Here is a 5,948-nt window from a genome sequence, read left to right as displayed (position 1 = left end):
CTGTGATGACTAAGAGCCTTCATTTCTGGACCTTTTGGGATGTAGGGTGGGGAAGAGAGCTCAGTGGGATAAGCAGCTGAGGTACAGTCCCAATGGCTTTTCAACAGATACCTAAAGGTCAAGCTTCAAGTCTCCTGGTTTTGGGTTTGTTTTTACTTCAAATTTTGGGAAAGAACTGAAAACTGGACTCAACCTTGTGATGAATTGCTTTTTAGAAAGCCCTCGTTTGAGCGGTGGTGCTCACAGCTGATGTATACATGCAGTGAATTTACCCTGTGGACTCAGGAACTGCTTGCTCCCACGTGTGTTGAAAGCTCCCAAAACGTGGGAGTCCTCCTATGGTGCAGAAGCAATACCTCTTTAAAACACTGACAAGTTTGTTGTTTGAGCCAAGCAGAGCAATGATGTGAATTGGTATCCCAGTGAATAGTTTGTCCATATCTGGTACCAGAGCACCCTGCAATTGGTCAAGTATTTTTTTTGGCAGCAGGATGTATCTGTGCTTTCTGAAAGGAAGAGAAATGAAAGCACTGAATGAGCTGACTCCGAGGTGGCACAAAACAAAGTGTTAAACTTGAGAGTATTGCCTTTGTGAGTGCATACATATCTGTGGACTGTATAGTTGTTCGAGGTGTCAGTCCTCCTGGTCCCAAGGTTTAAAACCAGTCTGTCGGGTTCATTGCAGAATATACAGTCTGTGGATTCTGCCGACTGCACCTCGGAGCTGTATAGGCAAGGACAGGAGACAAAGCATCTTGATGCTGGGAGGTGTAGTGCTTTGGAAGCATGCAGAGTTCAGCAGTGTCTTTCCTTGCTTCTCACTGCAGAAGGTGAGTTTCATTTCATGAGATTCCTGAGTCCTTGCAGTCACACTCAGCATCTGCCGAGGGATGGCTTTGCTGTGGGGTATGGTCTCCCAGGTAAGCAGCTGGTGGCAGGTGCTGTGGGTGGTTATCATTACTGCTTCCTAGCACACCTTGGAGTGGTGGGTGCTGGCAGCTGTGCAAGCACACAGCTCTGCCCCAGCTGCAGGCTGGAGTGGCTGGTTCAAAGCGCCTGCCTGTTGTCTCTTTGTAGATGTCAAAGATGGAGAATACAGTTTAGCCTGGCAGTTCAGAGGCGCTATTGCCATCCCAAGGTAATGCAGACACTGCAGTTTTCAGAGTTTTTAGATCTAAGCAAACAGATCTCCTGTGGCCACTCCCATATCCCAGAGCCTGCGGTTGTTGGTTTCAAACAAGTGCAGGTTAGCCTGGAAGTGTGGTTTTTTCTTCTCAGGATCTTGAGACGAGCTCTGGACTTCCAGTCTGTGCTGGTGGGGATGGGTGTGTACTCACTGCACCTGACTATGAAGTTCAGCTCCTCTGCACATTTCCCCGGCCTCGTGGGGCCATCAGCGATCTGCTGCAGTGGCTGTGGGAGCTCTCCTCTGTGTGCTCTGCATCTTCTGTTTTCCTCAGGCTCGGCAGCACAAATGCCTTGCCGTTCCATGTTTGTGCTTTAAGCTGTAGCGAGTGGAACGCTGGAGGTGAAGTTACCGAAAGAGGCAGGTGGTAGGGCGAGCAACGAGCCGGCGTTCCCTTCCTCGAGCCGCCCCGGGTGCCGCGCTGTTGGCCGGAGCTCCGAGCAGCGCAGCCGGGAGCGGTGCTGGGGAACAGCCGCGAGGCAACGGCGCGGCGCTCAGCGCCCGCACGGCCCGGGGCCGCCGCAGTGCCTTCCTCGGAGCTGCGGTCAGCGCGGCCGGACGGCGGCCCGTGGGTAAGGAGCTCCTGGGCGGGAGGAGCGGGGCGGCTCGTGGGCTGGGACGGAGAGGGAGGGCGGGGGGCTCAGGCTGAGGGGAGCGAGGCGGTTCGGTAAGCGGGGCGCGTTGAAAAGGAGCGGCTGTCCGCGGCTCGGGCTCCGCGGTGCCGCCCCGTTCCCCCCGCGGCGCTGCCCACGTGCGGCCGCGGTGGCCGCCCCCAGCGGCGGAGCCTCGGGCCGGGCCGTCCCGCGGGGCGGCTTCGACGCCGTGCGGAGGCGCTGTCCCCGTTGAAAAGCTGTAATTTTATTACGGGCGGAATCGATGAGGTCTCTGGAGAAAGCCTGATGGATCGCTTCCTTCTGGAGCGCTTCCTGCCTGCGGGCCGGAGCGAAGAGCTCTGTGTTGGTGCAGGTGGAGCCCGGCTTTTGTCTTTGGGGAGTGAAAGCCTTATTGATGGTGGTTCTTTTCCTGTGAAAGTAAAAATGAAATTTACATCTGTTTTCCTTTGCTACCGAGTCACACACACGCATCGCTCCCTGTCGTGGTGCCATCGGTTTGCAGGGCAGCTGAGCAGCGCGCTGAGCTCCGCACCTCTGAGCCACGTTGGCTCTCGGGACGCAGGAGGGGCAGCAGCACTGCAAACGTGAAAGTGGGGCTATGTTGGGCAAAGGGGCAGGAGTGTGCTTGGGGCTGCTGTGAGAGGGATGGCCCCGTGTCGGGGCTCTGCCTTGGTCGTGCTGTAGCTCTGGCTGGCCCCCGTCAGCTCTGTCCCTTCAAGTATTTGAGGTGCATGATGCAAAAGCTGAATGCAATGTTCCTGGCCCAGGGGCTCTCCCACTTTCCCCCTGGGAGTGGCACCAGGTGCCACGTGTGGCCATAGCAGATGCTCAGATGCCCTCATGTGTGAGGCCGTCCATCCTTCTGACCTCTAAGATCAGTGGCAACGCATCTCCTAACGTAAGTGTGGGTGAAAGAGTTATTTCCTCTTTGCCTTGAGAATTGCCTGAGCACGTCCCTGGATAATCCACCTTCCTGACTGCTGCCTGAGGTGAGCAATGGTCCCTGCTTTGCCTATCTGTGCTGTGAGCAGTTTATACACTTCTGTCCCTGGCCTCTGTTCCAGGGTGAGATGCCCGCAGTGCCTTCAGCTCCTCAGGTGGATGTTGGTGGGTGATTCCCTGCTGTGCACCCTGTGCCTGTCCTAGTCCTGTGTCAGCCTTTTGAATGGGACACGTAGCAGAGCTTCCTTCCTCTGCTGAATTTGGAACAGGAGAACAGCTGCTGAGTGTCAGGTGTGTGGTGTTGTGCCTGAAAACGTGGTCAGAGGCATGATAGCAGCCCTGGTTCCCTCTGAAGCCATGTCAGTGGGTGACACTGGTGGTTGTTTTTTTGTTTTGTTTTACATCAGAACTCCCTGGTTTGGATTCAAGGATGCTGAAGCAATGCTTGATGCTGTTTCAAGCGGGAAAAACAGCACTGTCAAAGTAATTTGTGGATTTGGTTTTTTTCCACGTGCTGTCTGGGTCTAGAGTGTGTCTGAGTGCACCTTTCTGGCACCCTGCAAACACTCCTTCATCAGCGGTTGCAGAAAGCACGATGCTGGGAGGCTCACGGTGCTTTGTTGCCCCGCACAGAGCCGCAGGACCCTCTGTCCTTGCCCAGGCTCAGCTCTCATCCCTTCCTCGAGGTGTTCGCGTTGCTGGCGCGGTTGTTTCCCGGAGCGGGACGGAAGGCTTCGGCTGCCTCGCGTTCACCCTTCGGCTCCTTTATGGCGCTGCTGGAGGCCCCGCGGCTGCCGGAGCTCGAGGCCGCCCAGCCGTGCAGGGGCCGCCCGCGGGGAGCTCCGCGCTCGCTTCAGCCCGGCCGTCCGTGGCGGTGCTGCAGGTGGCACTCGAGCTCCAGCCCAGGGGTCCCCGCGCGGGGCGGTGCGGAGCCGTGAGCGGAGCCTGCAGGCGTTCATTCACGAGCTCGGAGCGCTGCCTTCCGCTCGCACGCGCGGATCGTCTCTCTGCTCGCGATTTGTCCTCACGCGGTGCTCGGACTCGAGGTGACAAAGCGCTGCTTTTCACTTCGCGGAGTCTGCTCCCTAATTTAAATGGCTTTAATGTATTTATTTTGTTAGCGGCGTGCCTTCCTGAACGGTGCGAAACCAAGCTTTTAGTGTTGCAGATCGAGCTAATTATCTTCTTTGTGCACACGGAGGCTCAGAGATGGCCGGTATGAAGCCCAGAGGAGCAGAGAAGTTTCGGTGCTGTGCTGCCTCAGCCCAGGATCTAAATGCGCTTTGCAGATTTACTGTAACAGTGGTCACTTTTGCATTTGGAAGTGTATCTTGGCACCTGCTAAAAATATCGAGAGCCCGAGGCCTTCTTGTTTTCCTTCCAGCAGTGCTGTATACCTCCTAGGACAGCTGCCTGTGCTCAGGGGCAGGCTGAGTCTGAACTGGCTTGCAAAAGCAGAAGTCATTGCACAGATGAGTCAGAAACTGAGGCCCCGTGGTGATGTTCATGCAGGCACTCACATCCGTGCACTCTTTTTGCCTCCTGTGGAGTCCTATGCTGCTCCAGTCCCCACGAGTTTTGGATTTTCTTCCCTTACAGAATCACAGAATCACAGAATGGCCAGGGTTGGAAGGGACCTCAAGGATCATGAATCTCCAACCCCCCTGCCACAGGCAGGGCCACCAACCATTCCACCTAATGCTAGACCAGACTGCCCAGGGCCCCATCCAATCTGGCCTTAGTTGCCTTTGCTTGCTATAAGCTTAATACCAGCTGGGCAGTTGCTTTCCCAGTGGTGCTTGGGGAAGCCCCTGGACTGGGCTGCATACCCAGAGCCCCCCAAGGCTCAGAGCCCTAAGCCTTAGCCCTGACCCAGGGCGGTACTCGCCATGCTGGCGGGTGTCCTGACCCCCATCCTTGTGTGTCTGGGCTCCCCCATATTGAAATGAGGGACAAAATGTTCCTCCTGACTCTGCTGCGGCCCTGTGAGCCCCTGGCAGCAGGCTGTGGGAAGGACGCAGGCAGACCTGTGGGTTCCCATCAACGGCTTGATTGACCTCCTGGCTGGTGCTGGTGCCCTGCACTGGTGAAGTGCCCTCTCTCCTCCGCTCATCTGACTTCAGTGTAATAGAAGGGCTAAGTGCTTATTACCTTTTTGTAGCCTTTTCCAGTTGCCAATCAGATGTGTCTGGTTTGGGGGTTTGTTTTGTTTCTCCGTCGCTGTGACTATGCAGGATGCTCCATCTCGCTGTAATTACGGTTCCATCATTGTCTTGGCATGAAAACATCTGCTGTCTCTCTGCGATCTCCACTTCTCCTATTTCTTTTGAGAATTTCATGGATCGTGATGACCTTCTATTTTCCATAACGTCTCGTGCATCTCAGTGTACACAGCTGTTCTCTTGCTTTCCCCTGTCTCTCCATCCATCCCTTTTTTCTATCAGCATCTTCAATGCACTCAGCATTTCAACTCATCTGCTTATCAAATCAATATCTCGCCTGCCACCTCCTCCGTGTCGCAGCCGCTGTGAACACGGCGCCTTTGCACCCAAGATCCCGGACAGCTTTCCTCTCTCAGCACGATTCATCTTCCAGCTCACGTCCGAAGTCTTTGTTCCTCTCAGTTAACATTTTTAAGTTAATTTTCTCAGCCTTTCTGCGTTGATTACGTTGTGCTCTCTGGCTGTGTGGTTTGAGTTGAGGTCGCTGTGCTGATGGTGAGGAGCTGCTGCTGGAGGCAGAGGAGTGGGGCCGCCCATGGGGCTCAGCTGTGGGCAGAGGGACAGAGAAATGTGGGTTTGTGTCCTACCTCTGTGTGACCTTGGTTCAATAGCATGACTCTGTGAGTATGATGAACAGAGATACTTCAGTTTTTATTCCATTCTGGCACTTTTTATTGCTAGGACCTTACCGCTATGCCTATTCTCTTAAAAAATAATAATAAAAAATTCAGCCCTATAACTGCTGCAGAAGAACTAATAAAACTCCTCGGTATGACAGGACCTTAAATCTCTTTGCTGTGTTCCCTGTGTGCTGAGTGGACCTCCCAGCCCTCTGCCTGCATCCTCTCCCCCCTTGACCCCGTGTTGTGGCTGCCAGTGGGACCCAGCTGTGCCCACTCACAGCAAAACGACTGAGAATATTGAAGGTTTGGCGTTTTTGTATTACTTGCCCTCAACCCATGGTCTGTCTGAGTCTGAGCTAGG

This window comes from Phasianus colchicus, chromosome 21 (assembly GCF_987193195.1).
Source record: "Phasianus colchicus chromosome 21, bPhaCol1.hap1.1, whole genome shotgun sequence".
In the NCBI taxonomy this organism is placed as follows: Eukaryota; Metazoa; Chordata; class Aves; order Galliformes; family Phasianidae; genus Phasianus; species Phasianus colchicus.
Note: the sequence above shows the minus strand (reverse complement) of the source record.